This window comes from Heteronotia binoei, chromosome 21, assembly GCF_032191835.1.
Source record: "Heteronotia binoei isolate CCM8104 ecotype False Entrance Well chromosome 21, APGP_CSIRO_Hbin_v1, whole genome shotgun sequence".
In the NCBI taxonomy this organism is placed as follows: Eukaryota; Metazoa; Chordata; class Lepidosauria; order Squamata; family Gekkonidae; genus Heteronotia; species Heteronotia binoei.
Window position 1 is genome coordinate 115,894,689 of NC_083243.1, and position 18,947 is coordinate 115,913,635.

The 18,947-nt window shown below is 43.8% G+C and overlaps 1 protein-coding gene across 2 annotated transcripts in view; it reads left to right on the plus strand.

Moving 5' to 3' along the window:
- SHANK2 (SH3 and multiple ankyrin repeat domains 2) overlaps positions 1-18,947 on the plus strand; it is an 811,137-nt gene that overhangs the window by 9,179 nt on the left and 783,011 nt on the right. The window lies entirely within an intron of this gene.

Consider the following 18,947-nt stretch of genomic DNA (forward strand, 5'->3'; position numbering starts at 1 on the left):
TGCCAGAATCCACAAAGGACCTTTAGGAGAGAATACAGCAGCATGTCTATGCCCCCAGGTAATAAGAGGAACCGGACCATGCCAAGTAGGATCAGGAAGTTTTTTACACCAAAGGTTGGGGGAGCTCTGAACATTGCCCAAAATGTCAATCAAAGGCAGAAGTCCCAGTCAGGCCAATATTTAATTGATTTAAAATAGGACCAAATTTAATTGCTCCTGAACCCACATTTGGGTAGGAACCTTCATTTTCACTCCTTTTAATTGTTTTTGAAGACTGGTTTTCAATGTTTGATTAGTGCGTTCCACGATAGCTTGACCCGTGGAATTATATGGAATGCCATGCCGGATTTGAATAGTCCATTGCGTACAAAAATCAACAAATCCAGAAGAACTATATGCTGGGGCGTTATCAGTTTTCAACAGTTGTGAACGACCCATTACCACAGAGGCAGAAATAAGGTGAGCCATGACATGTATGGCGGCTTCCACGCTCTTGAGGTAGGGCTCCTCCTGGTACCATAAATGGCATCAAAATAAGTTGTGCATAAGACACTTCTATGGGTAAATCCTGTGGCAGGTTAACCCACACCTGAACATAAACAACTCCAGTATAATCGGAATCAATCACACCTGGGACTATGAAAACACCTCTTTTGCTGGCACTGGAGTGTAGCAACACAAGACCTACATACCCGTTGGGCAGGGGCCCGGTGATTTGTGTTGGAATGACTTGCACTTCACTGGGCAATTGAACTGCTGTTGTCACCACAAAATATAGGTCAATTCCAGCACTGCCCGTCGTCTTGGCGTGATCTTTCATTAGAGAGGGGATAATGCTTGAGTTGGTGCTCTCTCTATCTGGGCCGGGGCTAAAGACAATCCTCGTAGGGAGTTTCCTGCCCTGCACTGATTGGCCCAGTGAAAGCCTTTGCTACATTTAGGGCATTTGGTTTTTGGCTTATTTTGAGATTTCTGATCCCCATTTCCTCCGCTTTTTGCTTGGCATTCTTTCTTATAATGCCCTGGCCTGCCACATTTGTAACAATTCCCTTGTGGTCTATTTCCCCAAGTTAAGGCTGCTGCTAACAAATTCATACTATGCCCCTGGGTTCCTATATCTTGGCATGCTCGAATGTAATTGGACAATTCCATCCCGGATCGATTTGCTAGCCCTTGTAAGGCATGTCAGCAATGCAGATTAGCATTTTCCTTGGCCAATTTCATCATCAATTCTCCTGCTGCATCAGGATTATCAACCTGTCTTCTGATTGTTTCCTGAAGATGGTTGATAAAGTCTAAATAGGGCTCTTGTGGCTTTTGATGGACAGTTGCAAAACTATGGGCTGGCCGCCCTTCTGTAGGTACCTTGGCAAAGGCTCGTAAAGCGCATTTTGATACAATAGCAAGGGTTGCAACAGGGAGCACAGCTTGAGCTTCAATAGTGCTGAACTATCCGGATCCATAGAGTTGTTCAGCAGTATAAGCCCTATTGGAGCCACGCCCTTGAGCATCAGCCAAATTACGATATTCACTGTCCTATACTACATACTGTCCAGGGGTTAACATCATCCTCATCATATTTTTCCAATCTTGAGGAATCATAGTGTATCCATTAGAGAGTCCTTCTAAAAGACCTTGCACATAGGTTCCCCCTATGCCTGTATCTCTGATAGCCTTTCTGATTTCACTCAAAACAGAGTAGGGCAATGCAGTATAGTTAACAACCTGTTGCCTGTCCGCATTCTGTGCATATGTTACTGGGCATACTGATAAAAAATCAGCAAGCTCTTCCCCCATTAACGTACCATTTTCCTGTTCCTGTCGTACCATTTTTTGGAAAGCACTTTCCACAGGTTTTTGTTCCTTCTGTCCAGTATCTACAGGAGGGATAGGAGGGGAGGTAGCAGGAGGATGCAACTGGACATTAGAATAGGAGGGAGGCGGCTGAGTGCTAGGTTGAGAGGGGGAGAGGGCATTGGAACCATAGGTACCAACAGCATGATTACAGTGGAACCATAAATGCAAGGTCTCCACTGGAGCTTGTGGTTCAGCATGAAGAGCTGTGCCAATTCTCTGCCAGTCAGATACCCTGAGAGACCCGCCTTCCAGGTACCAAGGGCATTACTGCCCAATTTCTTTTACCAATCCCTGAACTTTAGATTCAGAAATAGCCTGCCCCGCCTTTCTAAGGAAATAGGTCAATTCCCTGGCGTGTGCTTTCTGCTTCTGAGAAAGCGATAGTCCCATACTCACCCTGAAAAGGGATTCCCGAGGGAATGAAAGCGGTGCACCGAACAGACGAAGTGAGTAGGTTGTGGTCCCTGTTCCCAGGCATCACATGTAGCAAAGAACTAGTCAAGCAGTCAGTCTTCAGGTTGTAGCAGGAGCCACCTTGCTGGACTCTTGCCCAGCCTTTTATTGAGTTACACAAAATAGTCACAAGACATTGTCTGAAGTGAAATAGCTGAGTAGAGCGAAACTGTTTCAGTCAAGACATGCTCGAAAGCAGAGACCAGACTATCATATTTACAGAGATTAACATTTCTCCATGGGCATGAACAAAGTTCACTGTACCTGGCTCCCTATTAACTTTTCAGGTGTGCCTGAAAGGTTAAGGAGCAAGGTAGAGCCACTACATACCTGTCAAAAGCCTTTTGAAAGGCTAAGCATATAATATCTACTGGCTTAAACTTGCTGCTCTCTTCTGTTTGTTTTTGTTGCATTTTTTGGTATTGTAAGCTGCCTTGAGTTCCCAATAGGGAGGAAAGTGGGAATGCAAACAAAGAAATAAAGGGGGAAACACCAGGGTAGCTGCAGCTGTGTGTCCACCTCGATGCTCCTCTACAATCACCGTGGGAGGGGGCAGAGCTAAGCTCCACATTCCCCCCTTTCGGCTCTGTAAAGGATTGGGGGGGGGAGGGGTTTGAGGCTGCGGAAGGGCCCCTTTGCAAAGTGCAGGTAAGACAGGGAGGAGTGATAGTGTGGCATGGGGGTGGCAACAGTGCAGATAGTATGGGAATGCTTATTACACCCCTCACTACCCTACCAGAAGCAGCCAGGATTATTTCTTAACACAGAAGGAAATGGATGTTGGAATCAACATCTTGATACATATATCAGTAAAGGCAAAAAGTAGTTGTGTGGCTATTGCCATATTATTCCATGCAAAAGTATTGACCTGCAGGGATGCAAATGTCATGTAGGAACCAGCTATTAAAAATCTAAATTCTTCAACTTAAAATTTCTCAACCAGGGGTGTCAGACATGCAGTCTGAGGGCCAGATCAGGCCCCCAGAGGGCTTCTATCAGGCCTACAAGCAACTCATTGTCATCTGCTTTCTTCTCTCTCTCTTGCTTCCTTCTGCATCATTGCTTGCTTTTTCAGGCTTGCTCGATCACACAGGAGCTACAGAGCAAAGCCTCTATTTTCTCCACTGGCTGATCAGCACACGAAGCAATTTAAGTTCAAAAGCTCATAATGCCCAGCCATTTCATGTTTTCCCCTGGATCTTAGGCTCAAAGCATTGATCATGAGATCTCTGTAATGAATGTCAATAAATCAGAAGTAGGTTTGCAACTTACAGATATGCACCTGAACAGTATACTCAAGATGGCTACAGCATGTTGCCTCCAGATGCAATAATTCTGAGCAAGAAATGTCAGTTATCAGAAACTGTTAAATAAACAAAATATTGGAAGAGTGCTAACTTTTAAAGCATGTTTATTTTAAGTTTCAAAAAAAATTTAATTGAGTTTGTGTCTTTTATAAAGTTTTTATCTCTGCTATCTAGCATGGCCCAGCTAGACAAGGTCTCATTTATGTCAGATCTGGCCCTCATAACAAATGAGTTTGACACCCTTGTTTTAAACTGATTCAGATGTCATAAAAATGTGAGGAAAGAAGGAGCATAAGTAACTCCTACTTTTCTTCCTTCACTTAGTAGTGGGCTTCACGTGGCTCATCCACCCAGATGCCTCTTTTGCACAAATCCCATTCTAGATATATTAAAAGGAATGTTTTCTAAAATTAAATTACTTTTTTAAAAAAAACTAGAGTGCAGAAGACATAAGTGCTTGACTTCTTAGATCAAATCACCTTACTAGTGGAAAATTTTTTTAAAATGTTTTTTTGAGAAATGGTTGGTGGGGAAATGTAACTTTCCAAGAATCAGTCCTCAGGTACATGAAATGTCTTGAGTTTTCATGCCTCATAAAATAGTTAGGTATCTTCCCTCCTTTTTGCCCTTACAATTGTGAATTCTCCTTTTTAGGAAAAATTCTGTCCTCCAATGATACATACCATATTTTTTAACCAGTTTTTCTAGGGCAAATCCTGGCTCAAGCATTTTAGAGTTTAAAAAGATAGTACATTCAGAAGAATTATTTCACTGTGAATTGTACTGCAATTGCTAGTTTCCAGCACCAATCCCAAATAAGTGTGCTACTACTGTGAATGCTCCTGCGGGTACTTTGAAACAAGATTCCCCCCCCCCCCCAATCTTACTAAAATCCTGAATCAAATATGCAAATTTCTCTTGTAACAACACTTTCTCATTGTTTGGGATGTGCATGAGAATTTCATTTAGTTAGGGAACAGCTGTATAAAATAAATTTAAAAGACCTATTTAGTATCTTACAACAGTTATCATTTTTGAACATACATGAAATATTGATAACTAGTCCTACATGATAGGATTACATGCCTAATATTATAACATAATCCTACAAAATAGATAACTCCTGCAAAACTTCAGATATGTTATGTTTTGGATGGGACACTTGCTAAAAGTGTAGGTTACTAGCCTGGCAGTACTGCTGAACCTGGGCCTCCTGTTGGATAAACAGGTTGCAGCAGCAGCTAGGAGTACCTTCAACCAACTTTGACTGGTGAGTCAGCAGTGTCTTAAAAAGGATCTTGCTACTGTGGTATAAGTAGGATTGCCAGGCTGGCCAGGGGATCCTGGACCCAGTCCATGAGTCTTCAGAAGTGACATAATGTCACTGACACTAGGTTTTGGGCAAAAACACAGTGGGATTTTTTGCTACAAATGTATAGAGTTTGCCCAAAACCCAGAATGTTATTGTGCAACATTGGCGACACGATGACGGCACTTCCAAGTGACATCATCACATCAAGGACATTGTGTGATGATGTCCCTGTTTGAGGGTGGGGTTTTCTGCACCGGCCAGCTGGCAGACTGGTACCCTGAAGACCAGTGGATCCACTGGCCAGACCAGAGCTCTGACAATGCTAGGTACAAGTATTAGTAACATCCGTATTAGATTATTGCAATGCAGTATATATGGGGCTTCCTTTGAAGAGTATCTGGAAACTGTAGTTGGTACAGAATGCTGCAGCTAGAATGCTGGATGGAGTGGGTCAAAGGGACCATATCATTCCATTGTTATATCTGCAGTGGTTTCCAGTTTGCTTCTGGCCCCAATTAAATATGCTGGTTAAAGTCCTATATGGCTTGGGACTTGCATACCTTAAGGATTTCTTACTTCTATAGAAACCTACCTTATCATTATGGTCATCTTTGGAGGCCCTGCTTCAGGTACCTCTGTCATCTGAAACTAGATAGGTGGCAACCTGAAAAAGGCCTTATTAGTCATGGCACTGTAGAATTCCCTCCCCAGGAACAATCTGTCCTCTTCTATCACTGTCTTCCACCACAGGGACTTTTGTTTTGCTTTGTCCAGCATTCTGTTATATACCCCCTTCTTTGTTTGTTTTACATATGTACTTTTTAAAAGCTATTTTTCAATATCTTTTTAACTGTTTGCTGGCTTTTGGCCCTAACTGAGTGGAAAGGCAGGATAGAAAGGTTTTTAAATAAATAACATTCTCTCTGACTCTTACATAATCTACACTAAAATATATATGATTAATTCCTAAACTTATTTAGGCTACAAAGTTCATCTGGCATGGCCATTCTGGTCATGATAAATGAGAGATCCATTATTAGGATTATTTAGGTTTTTAAGGTAAAAACAGGAAAGGTGGTAGAGGAGAATCCAGTTAGGGTCACAGACTGAAGCATTCTGCCAGTTTAAATAATATTTGCTTAAAGTTATTTTCGCCCAATTGGGAAAAATATACAAGGGAAAAAAGCAGCTTTGTTTTACCCTTTCATCCTTAGATCCAGTAGTATTCAAGGTACATTACAGCTTCTTAAATCTAAAAGCATACAAAACCTGTGGGAGATCTAGGGTTGCCAATCCCCAGGCGGGGGCAGGGGATTCCCTGGTTTGGAAGCCCTCCCCCCACTTCAGGATCATCAGAAAGCAGGCGAGGGGAATGGCTGCTGGGCACTCCATTATTCCCTATGAAGACTGATTCCCATAGTGTATAATGGAGAATTGATCTGTGGGTATCTGGGACTTTGGTTGGACTGTCTTTTGAGTTAGAGACACTACATGTGCAGCATAGCTTCCAATGACTCTCCTAAAAACACCATCCAAGTTTCAAAAATATTGGACCAGGGGGTCCAGTTATGAGCCCCCAATTAGGGTGCCCCTATCCTTCATTATTTCCAATGGACAGAAGGTATTTAAAAAGTGTGCAGTCTCTTTAAATGTGATGGCCAGAACTCCCTTTAGAGTTCAATTATGCTTGTCACACCCTTGCTCCTGGTTCTACCCCCAAAGTCTCCTGGCTCCCCCCCCTCCCAAAAAAAAATCCCCATATATTTCTTGAATTGGCAACCCTAGGGAGATTCTAATCATGAACCAGGCCCTTAGTATGCATGGAAAGATTCAGACAGCTTTATAGGCAATCCTATAAAATAAATGTGAAAAGCTGCAATGATTATCTGACTTGAAGTTGGCCCTCACATATTTGTAATGGAAAAGAGTTTAGATTTTCATGTAAAATTGCATTTTAAATAATATTTTAACGCTTGGTGTTTAGCATGACCACTTGGCTTTCAGGAGGTAGTGTCCCTTCCTCATCTGTGAGGTACTCTCCCTTTCCCATCTGTTTCATGTTGAGAGCTAGCTTTGGTGTGGTGGTTAAGAATGGGGGACTGTAACCTGGAGAACCAGGTTCAATTCCCCACTCCTCTGCATGCAGCTAGCTGGGTGACCTTGGATCAGTCTCTCAGAGCTCTCTCAGCCCCACATACCTCACAGGGTGTCTGTTGTGGTGAAAAGAAGGAAAAGTGATTGTAAGCCACCCAAGACTCCATTGGGTAGTGAGGAGCAGAAACAACCCCTCCTCCCCCTTCCCTCCTCTGATATTTGTCTGTATTGGTTTATTCTCAGGAAGTGGAGTCCCTGCTGGTTAGACTTCTAGACTCCATGATCTTTCTTGTCCTGAAACTAATTACTTTCATCTCTCTATCTTGTTAATAAATGGATGTTGTTTTGAACATATCCACCTCTACTGTGTAAACCTAACAGCAGCAATACCCTGATTTGCAAGGAAGAAGAAACATCACATCGCTTAAAATAAGGTACAATTTGTACTATAGATGTGAAGTACTTTGCCAGAAAAAACAAGACCTGGAGCTGGCTGTGGCTGAGATCATGAGCTACTCATTGCAAAATTCAGGTTTAAACTGAAAAAAACTGGGGAAGCCATTAGGCCATTCAGGTTTGACCTTGATCACATCCCTTATGAATATGCAGTGGAGGTGAAGAATAGGTTTAAGGAACTAGAGTTGATAGAGTGCCTGAAGAACTATGGGCAGAGGTTCATGACATTGTACAGAAGGCAGCAATCAACACCATCCCAAAGAAAAAGAAATGCAAGAAAGCAAAGTGGCTGTCTGATGAGGCTTTACAAATAGCCGAGGAAAGAAGGAAAGCGAAAGGAAAAGGTGAAAAGGAAAGATTTACCCAACTGAATGCAGATTTCCAGAGAACAGCAAGGAGAGATAAGGATGCCTGCCTGAAGGAACAATGTAAAGCAATAGAGGAAAATAATAGAATGGGAAGGACAAGAGATCTCTTCAAGAAAATTGGAGAAATCAAGGAAATGTTTTGTGCAAAGATCGCCTTGATAAAGGACAAAAACAGAAGGGACTTAACAGAAGCAGAAGAGATTTGGAACAGGTGGCAAGAATACACAGAAGAATTATACAAGAAGGATCTCAATGACCTTGACAACCATGATGGTGAAATCGCTGATCTTGAGCCAGGCATCTTTGAGTGTGAAGTCAAATGGACAAGGATGTATATTGTCACTCTGCTTATTTAATTTATATGCAGAATACATCATGTGGAATGCTGGCCTCGATGCAGCAGAAACTGGAATTAAGATTGCCAGGAAAAACATCAACAACCTGAGATATGCAGATGACACCACTTTAATGGCAGAAAGTGAGAAGGACCTAAAGAACCACTTGTTGAGGGTGAAAGAGGAGAGCACAAAAGTAGGCTTGAAACTCAACATCAAAAAAGCTAAGATCATGGCTTCCGGCCCCATCACACCTTGGCAAATAGAAGGGGAAGACATGGAAGTAGTGACAGACTTCACATTTTTGGGATCCAAGATCACTGCAGATGGTGATTGTAGCCATGAAATTAAAAGACGTTTGCTCCTTGGGAGGACAGCTATGGTGAACCTAGGCAGTATAATAAAAAGTTGAGACATCACCCTGCCAACAAAAGTCTGTATAATCAAAGCGATGGTATTCCCAGTAGTAATGTATGGCTGTGAGAGCTGAACCGTAAGGAAGGACGAGTGCAGAAGAATAGATGCTTTAGAGCTGTGGTGCTGGAGAAGAATCTTGAGAGTCCCTTGGACTTCCCTGTTCCCTGGAAGGTCAGATGCTGAAGCTGAAGCTCAAATTCTTTGGCTACCAAATGAGAAGGGAGCACTCACTGGAGAAGACCCTGATGCTGGAAAAGACAGAAGGCAAAAGAAGAAGGGGACAGCAAAAGATGAGATGGCTGGACAGTGTTACTGATGTAACAAACATGAATTTGAGCAGACTTCTGAGGATGTTAGAAGACAGGAGGACCTGGCGTGACTTTGTCCATGGGGTCGCAAAAAGTCGGACTCGACTGTGTGACTGAACAACAACAGCACTTTGTCTGAAGTTGAGGACATGACCAATTAACTTTTCAGCCATTGTGTGGCTTACCTTTCTGTAGCTCTGTCTCCTTCTTGGCTCAGTTCCTCTGTGTTCCTGGTATCTTACTTTATCTTTTCCTTCTGTATACTCAATGTAAGAATTTTACTTAGACTGTAAATTTGTGGGAGGGGACAGATAAGGCTCATTTGTAGAAACTGTGGTCACTCCCTCACCCAAATGAGAGCTGCTTGAAGCTTTTAGATTGTGAAGTTTCACAATGAATCTTGGGGCAGAAGGATATATGTGATAGTGGGCAGGCTACATAAAGTTGTATAACAGGGAATGTATTGAAGAGCAGGATTTATTTTATTCTATTTATTATTAGATTTATGAATCGTCCCATCCTACTACAGCAGGATTTTGGGCAATGTACAATAAGAATAAAAACATCAAACATAAGTAGGCAATTAAAATAGCATTTGTACTACAATCTAAAATCAGATGGCAAACTCCAGTTATTACAATTGCAGACTGCCTGCCACTTTGTGGCCAGGGGAAAAGAGGGGCAGGTGCATGTGAAGAGCAGAAGAGAGTGCTAGCCAAGATGGTAACCATTGCTACCCTCAACCAAAAGCAGAAGGAAGGACTTAAGTCTGACCAAATGTCATTAGCTACCATGAACATGAAAAATTGAAACAGTGAAGGCTATTTGCTCCCTCATAGAGAGAAATAACATACTTCCATAAACACATTTGTCAGTTAAAATATAACTATTTTGAAAGTAGGCTTTGTTCTGATTTTGCTATGGTTTTTATTGTGTGACCTGCTCTGTGTTACAGCCTGATTTCTAGCTCTCAAGTAAAATGGAACAAGTGATTAAAGGAAACTGAAGAGCTCAGGTTATTATTTAGCCAGATATTGATAGCAAGCAAATACTGTAGTGCTGGTAGTAATGGTAGTAATGCTGTTTCTTTTTGCCATTGAGCTAGCTTCTGTTTGGGCAGGAAAAACATTGAGCTACTTTCTTATGTTTGTGCAAAGTAATCCTTGAAGTTTTCAGTAACACCACATATCATAAGATCCATGCTGGATCAGACCAATATTGTATGGAGTCTGGCATTCTGTTCTAGGGTGGCCAGACCGTCCCGGTGGGGTGGTCTCGTGACTCCCTCCGCCGGCTGTTTCTGATAGCCCTGCGCCCCCTCTTTCATTTGATATGTGTCCCGTGCGGGTGCCACCCTCCCGCCGGGAGATGCCGCAAAATGAGCCCCCTTGAGGCTTATGGCGGCAGGGCTCGGGGGAAGCGATCTAGACTGCTGTTCTTTTGAGGGGTTATAGAGTGTTTCGAGCCCGTCCCTGTGGCATCGGTCCCATCGTTGTGGGGCCCAGGGGGCCGGCGCAGCGGCACGCTGAAGCAGCCTGTCGGTCACTTCCGGGTTCCTGTCCTGCATCTCGACCTGTGTTATTAGTGACAGGCTGCTTCGGCCCTACCTTCCCCCCCGCCCCAACGTGTCCCTGGCTGGCCTTCAGACATTATGGTCACCCTATTCTGTTCTCAGCAGTGGCCAGTTTCATGTGGCAAGGAAAGCCCAACAAACAGGCCCCACAGACAACTGCTGGGGTGCATTTTACAGACACATTGATCTCAGAGTAAGAGGATTTTTATTCCTAGAGATGTCTATATATCAAGGGCAGTGAGATGGGGAGGAGTAAGGTTGCCAGCTTCAGCTTGGGAAATTCCTGGAGATTTGTTTGTGGAGACTGGGGAAGGCAAGGTTTGGGCATGGAAGGGACCTCTACAGCTGCTATATCCTCCAGAGCAGGGGTTTCCAACCCCCGGGCCATGGACCAATACCGGTCCATGGCCTGTTAGCAACTGGGCTGCACAGGCATGGTGCTCTTGGTTTCCAAGGTCACAGACTCGGGAAGCTGAGAGCAGTGGGACAGCACATTGGTGTGTGCTCTTCTACAAGCCCAGCTTCCCAGGGAGAGGGAGGCAGATCAGCTGCTTCTGCTGCCTTGCAAGGAGGTGGCAGAAGCAGCTCCAGTCTCCCCCCCATTTAAAGACCCCCATGGGGGGCAAGGATGGGGGCATGGGCAGGGGGTCAGCAAAAACCCCAGCACCACCACCCCTCCCCAGTCTGTGGAAAAATTGTCTCCCATGAAACTGGTCCCTGGTGCCAAAAAAGTTGGAAATCACTGCTCCAGAGGACCTGATCTCTGTAACTGGGAGATCAACTGGAATTTTGGAAGGACTCCAATCCTCACCTTGAGGGTGGTAATCCGAAATGGGAGATAGGTAAGCTTGGATCCTTTCCCCCCTCAATTCTTGTTTTCCAAGTATAAATCACTGCTTTTATCACTGCTTTCCCAAATCTGTCTGTTCCCTCTTTCCCAGTTGCTATCTTAGTATTGTCTGTGTAGGCTCTACTTGGCAACTGGTGGGATGGTTAGTGGTAGGAATATGGGCACAGCATCATCTGCACTACTACGTCACTTCCGGGGAAAACCTGAAAAGTGAGATAGGGTAGGAATCATCAGAAACTCTATGTTAAAACCACAAAATTTCCAGTGAGAACTACCCTACCCTAGTTTCTTAGAAGCCAGGAGCCAGGTAAGACTTGGCAACCCTAGTGCAGTTAGAGTTCCAAAACATAATATACAGCCAGTTACAGATTAGCATACATCAGGGGTGGCCAATGGTAGCTCTCCAGGTGTTTTTTGCCTACAGCCCCCATCAGCCCTAGCCAGCATAGCCCCTGGCATACATCAATAGTTAAATCCTAGAATATAAACATTAGTCAATATAGGTCTGACACATCATGGGAAAATATGCAGTAAAAGTAAACAATGTCTTTATAATATGCATTGCTAAGTAAAGTATTATTCTTCATTAAATATTGCACTATGGGGTACCAGATTTCTACAAAATGTGAAAATAACAAATCTTGTGAACAATGAACATAAGAACATAGGAGAATCCATGTTGGATCCAGTCCAACGTTTTGACACATAATGGCCAAAAAAACCAGGTGCCATCAGGAGTTCACTGGTGGGGCCAGGACACTAGAAGCCCTCCATTGCCCCCACAAGCACCTCTAAGAATACAGAGCATCACTGCCCCAGACAGGGAGTTCCAGCTATACCCTGTGGCCACTGATGAATCTCTGCTCCATATCTTTATCCAATCCCCTCTTGAAGCTGTCTATGCTTGTAGGTGCCAACACCTCCTGTGGCAGTGAATCCCATGTGTTAATCATCCTTTGGGTGAAGAAGTACTTCCTTTTATCCATTCTAACCCGACTGCTCAGCAATTTTTATAGAATGCCTATGAGTTCTTGTGTTGTGAAAAAGGGAGAAAAGTATTTCTTTCTCTGCCTTTTCTGTTCCATGCATAACCTTGTAAACCTCTATCATATCACCCCTGAGTCAACGTTTCTCCAAGCTAAAGAGCCCCGAGCACTTCTTCATAGGGAAAGTGTTCCAACCCTTTAATCATTCTACTTGCCCTTTTCTGGTCTTTCCCCAATGCTATAATATCTTTTTTGAGGTGTGGTGACCAGAATTGAACACAGTACTCCAAATGAGGCTGCATCATCGATTTATACAGGGGCATTATTATACTGACTAATTAGTTTTCAGTTCCCTTCCTAATAATCCCCAGCATAGCATTGGTCCTTTGTATTGCAGTCGCACTCTGTCTCAACAGTGAGAGTTGTAACACATTATTTTACCCAATACAAAGTATTCCCATAGCTTTTCTTTCCAATATTTTATTAAAAGGAATTTAGCCACATCTCCAGTAAGCAGAAATTGAGATTTTTGCCACCATCAACGGATTTGAAATAATTTCAATAACTCTCTTGTTACATCCCTGAGAATCCCAAAATCCCTGTAAGACCGTTTCTGGCAAAAATAGTAAATTTTGACTGGTGATCACCTAGATTTCCTTTAATACCCGCTTCCAAAAGTTATTAGTGAACTTGCACCCCCACCAACAATGCAAGAATCCACTAGTATGTCCACATTTTTTCCAGCATTCTTTACTGTTGATGGCTTTTATTTAACCTTGCAGGAATCATGTATCACTGAAGTGTCATCTTAAAGTCATGGAGACTTATATTGAAAAGCTTGGAAAGTTCCAAATATTAGACCAATCCTCAACCTTAAGCCTGTCTTGACAGTCTAAATTCCATTGTTTTTGGCTAGTGAGAGGCTTTGTACATTCAAGAGATATAAGTATCTTGTAAATTTTGGAGATGCATCCTGAGGATAAACCATCACTGCTTTTTATAAGCATTTCAAAGTCTATGAGAGGCTTAGTGTTAATTTGTGACATGTTCTGAGATCTCAACATATGAAGTATTTGTAAATATCTATACCATGGGATGATCTGCCCTATTTTAGTGTCCAATTGGATTTTTTCAAGTATTTTACCTTTGCTGAAGAGATCTAATAGCCTGGTTATTCCAGCCCACCTCCAAGTAAAAATGCAGAATAATCCTTCACGCGCCAGGTGTGTGTGTGTGTGTGTGTGTGTGTGAGAGAGAGAGGAACCATTCTTGATTTAGAAAGAAAGTAATCTGTGAAATTTTTGGAATTACTTTTTCCTTCTATCCTGAGCCTGTTTAATTGTTGACATACACAGGCTTCCCAATGAAGAAAAAAAAAATCTAGTGTGGAACTGTCAAGAGGGGCCACGCAAGGGTTTGGAATTCCATTCATAGGGGAGCAGGGGAGATAATGGGGCAGGACATTATTGTGGAAGGAGTGGTCTAGGGTACTAAAGTAAAATAAAGAAAGGGGGAATAAAGGGAAATAAAGAAATGTGGGAAAGAAAGGGAAATAAAGAAAGCTAGAAAGGGAAATAAAGAAAGTGAGGAAGAACGAAAAATGAAGAGAAACAAAGAAATCAGGGGAAGAAATAGAAAGAAAGGGAAATGAAGAAATGAGGGGGAAACTTACCTGAACTGCAATAGTGACTTTTCCAGGCCTTGCAGTGATCCTGGCCAGCCAGCCAGACTCCAGGGAGGCCGCAGCGTGGCTGGGCCTTGTGGTCCCTGCCAGCCAGCCAGGCCCCAGGGAGGCCACTGCACAGAATGGCTGGGCCCCATGATCCTCCCTGGCCAGCCAGGCTCCAGGGAGGTCACCACATGGCTCGGCTCAGCCCAGCAATCCCCGAGGGCCAGACCAAGTGATCTCAAGGGCCCTTGGGCTGGACGTTCCCCACCCCCGACTAGGGCATTTACTTACAGCACTTACATGTTCCAAGTGTAAAACTGCCTTTAAAACAATTTTTTAAAAATATTTCTGTTTGAACAGTACCTCTTCATTCATAACATTTCAATCTCAAAAATTCAAAAACACAGCTATCTGTACTTGCAATATGCATAGGGTTGCCAAGTCCAATTCAAGAAATATCTGGGGACTTTGGGGGTGGAGCCAGGAGACTTTGGGGGTGGAGCCATGAGACTTTGGGGGGTGGAGCCAGGAACAAGGGTGTGACAAGCATAATTGAACTTCAAGAGAGTTCTGGCCATCACATTTAAAGGGACAGCACACCTTTTTAAATGTCTTCCTTCTATAGGAAATAATGAAGGATAGGGGCACCTTCTTTTGGGGCTCATAGAATTGGACCCCCTGGTCCAATCATTTTGAAACTGGGGGGGGTACTTTGAGGAGAGACACTAGATACTATACTGATACTATACGGGAAGGAGCCTGGGAAAGCGGAAGAACTCCCACTGGGACCTGGGGATTGGCAAGTCTAAATATGCACAACTTTGAGGGTGTGATATATGATATATTGTCCTTGTGTCAACTGTGGGACCTGTTATTTAGACATGTGCTAGGAATTCGTGCTTGGGACTGAATTCCCAAGGACTTGGGGTATAGATTGGGGTAAAGGAGAGGGGCTGAAAATCTACCCCTCCTGCTGTGTTGTTTACCTGGAGCTGCTCTAGGAAAACACTATTTGGATTCTGATAGGCCATTGGTTCTAAAACACAAAAGAAGGGTTAGGCTATTTAGGTTTTCTAAAGCTTCATTCAGATGTGATGCTGGCAAAAACAGTCACATCATAGCAATAGAAAGGTGCAATTACCTTTGTTGATGATGATATTGGAATTATATCCCGCACTCCACTCCGAATCTCAGAGCGGCTCACAATCTCCTTTACCTTCCTCCCTCACAACAGACACCCTGTGAGGTGGGTGGGGCTGAGAGAGCTCTCACAGAAGCTGTCCTTTCAAGGACTGCTCTGCAAGAGCCATGGCTGACCCAAGGCATGTGGAGGAGTGGGGAATCAAACCTGGTTCTCCCAGATAAGGGTCCGCATCTTTAACCACTACACCAAACTGGCTTTGTTCCACATATAGTGTTCATATGTAACCACTTTATGTGCATGTTCTGTGGGGCTGATTCAAGAATAGAACTTGAAAATCAAATTGATTAAAAATTTCTTTAACTCAGCCTTTTTACCATACAGAACAATGCAAGAAAACTGATGTAGCTAACACATAAATATACCAGTGTATATCAGTCAATGGAACAGATAGTCTCTCTAAGTTTAATTAAACAACTGGTTCTTGCTTGCAAAAAAGCTGATTTGGCAACCACTGTGAGCTGGGCTTTCATGGATAGGGAGGCATCTAGTATCACACCCCGACTCCTCACCCTTGGCACCAGCATCAGTGATGCTCCACCCAGGGCAGGGAGCCATATTTCCTTCTCCAAACCCCCATGGCTCAGATACAGGACCTTTGTCTTCATTGGATTTAACTTCAGCCTACTGTGCTATGACAAACCAGCCACAGCTCCCAGAGCCCTGTCCAAAACATCTGGGGCTGAATCCAGCTGTCCATCCATTAACAGATAGAGCTGGGTGTCATCTGCATATTGATGGCACCCTAGCCCAAACCCCTGGATCAGCTAGGCAAGAGGGTGCATATAGATGTTGAAAGAAGTGGGGAGAAGATTGCCCCTTGAGGAATGCCTTAGTTCAATGGGAACCACAGGGACACCCTCTCTTGCAGTGCTATCCTCTTGGAGAAAGGAGGAGATCCATTACAAGGCAGATCCCCAAATCCTCACATGGGCAAGGCAATGGGCCAAAAGATTGTGATTGACTGTGTCAAATGCTGCTGTCAAACCAAGAAGTAACAGCAGCACCGACCCGCCTTGGTCTGGCTTCCTCCAGAGATCATCCTGACCCAGATTATCCAGAGATATGGGCTGAGTTGTCATCAATATGTAGATGACACCCAGCTCTGTCTACTGATGGATGACTGCCTAGACTTTGCCCCAGAAGAACTGGATGGAATGTTACAAGCTGTGGCTGGTTCGTTGAGACAGAGCCAACTGAAATTGAACTCATTGAAGACAGAGGTCCTGTACCTAGGCCGCGGGGGACTGGGATCAGGAATCAGGCTCCCAGCTTTTGATGGGGTGCTATTGGTGCCAACATTGGGAGTGAAGAGCCTGGGGGTGTTTGTGGATGCGTCATTGACTATGGAGGCCCAGGTCACCACCACTCCTAGGTCTTACTTTTGCCATCTGAGGTGGATCAAGCAGTTGGTCTTGTATCTCGCCCCCCATAACCTGGCTGCAGTGACCCATGTATCTCATGGTCATGTCCAGGATGGATTATTGTAACTCTTTCTATGTGGGGCTGCCCTTGACTCTCCACTGGAAACTGCAGCTGATGCAGAACATGGTAGCATGGATGTTGACTTTGTTGTCAGTGTGGGCGTGGATTCACCCTGCGGTGTGCAAACTGCATTGGTTGCCCATTGAGTACTGAATCAGATTCAAGGTGTTGGTGCTTACCTTTAAAACCCCATATGGCCAGGGGCCAGCATATCTTCAGGACTGCCTCTCCCCATATGAGCCCTGCAGGACCCTATAATCAGGGAACCAGCATCTCTTGGTAGTCCCTGGCCCCAGGGACGTCTGACTTGCCTTGACTAGGGACAGGGCTTTTTTGGCCCTGGCCCCTGCCTTGTGGAGCAAGCTTTCAGTAGAGATCAGGGTCCTTTGGGACCTATTACAGTTCAGTAGGGCCTATAAAACAGAGCTCTGCTGCTGGGCCTTTAGTTGAGACAGTGGGTGTTCTCTGTTGCTCTCTGGCCTCTTCCTAGGGCCTAGGGCCCTGAAACAACTATTATTAATATTATATATTAATAAAATATTAATTTCAGTCAGTGCTATATGGTCATGATCCAAATCCTTGCCTCCACTGAGATCATACCAGTTTCTATCTGAATCAAGGCGTTCAGAATACCCTAAGGTATCTGATGAATTGAACGCAAAAATTTAGATGGAATAATTTCCAACCTTTTGTGTTTTGTGGTGATATTAATGGGGCACCATATGTAAGTTGGTTAAGTACTTTGGCTTTAAACAACCTGAGGGCTGCTATTACACATCTGCCACCCTTGTGCCAAATTTTTTTTTGGATTGCTTCCATGCTCCTGTTAGCTTTTAAAACAATTGCATTCATTTTTAATGATCTTGCACCATTTGCCTGGAAGTGTACCCCCAGATATCTAAAAGCAAGTGTACCCCCAGATATCTTAAGCAAGATTTTAATTACTCCTTAACTTGATAACATTGTTCTTTCCTTGTTGGGGCATTTGGGGGGTTTATAGAAAGATGTTCATGGCTCCAGTCTCTGGGTGTGAGGATTCACAGCTTTGGCCATGAAGAGAATTAGATATATTGATAGTGTTGTGAATTTGGCTGTGGCTTTTCAACATTATTAATGCCTCTGATGTTGCTGAAAGTATTACTTAATAGAATAAGGGATATAAGAAAAGAAAGATTATTTTTGATAGTATTGTTCAGATTTTGGAAAGGTAGTATCCTTTAAAGTTAAGGGGTGAAGTAGAAAAGAAATTTGTAGTTTTAAAGAAGTGAAGGATCAGATACACCCACGCATGAGACAAAACTAAGTACTGGCTGAAAATGAAATACCTTGGGATACAGAATCTTGCTCCTAGCTCCACCTCAGTGTCTCCTGGCTCTACCCCCAAAGTCACCAGATATTTCTTGATTTTGACTTGGCAACCCTAAAACACACACAGCTAGCCACTACTATATACACAAAAACTCCACCCAAAACACACCTCCAGCAATAAACAACCCAACAGAAAAACAGGTGCTCGGAACCCTCTGCGCCCCCACAGGAGGCTGGCTCCATGGTATACCTTGGAGCTACGTCAGCTGAAACAGGGGCTCAGACGACTAGAGAGGCAGTGGCGGCATACTCGGGACGAAACGACGAGAACATCTTATAGAACGTTTATGAAGTCTTATGAGATGGCAGTCAAGGCTGCAAAGAAAGACTACTTTGCAGCCAAGATTGCATCTGCAAATTCGCACCTGGCACAATTATTTAGAATAATTGGAGATCTTACCACATTGCCCCAAGGCAAACCAAATGTTAGGGAATTAGAGATAGGCTGCGAGGCTTTTGCGAAATATTTTGCAGATAAAATCACGTCGCTCCGCCAAGACCTGCCTATCACATTGGATGCAGTACGGGAACTTGAGGCTCCGCGCCTGTCTTCTAGTTTGGAGTTGGGTCGATTCGACCCACTCAGCCTGGAGGAAGTCGACGGAATTCTCTCTGTTGCACGCCCAACAACTTGCGATTTGGACCCTTGCCCCTCCTGGCTGATTAAATCCTGCCAGAGGGAGGTCAGATGTTCTTTACGGGACATAATAAATAGATCCCTCCTGGAGGGGCATTTTCCATCACCTCTAAAAGAGGCTTTGGTCCGCCCCCTCCTGAAAAAATGTACAGCAGACCCGGCCGAATTGGCAAATTACCGACCGGTCTCTAATTTACCGTTTTTAGGTAAAATTATTGAGAGGGCAGTGGCGTTGCAACTACAGGGCTTTCTGGATGACGCTTCCATCCTA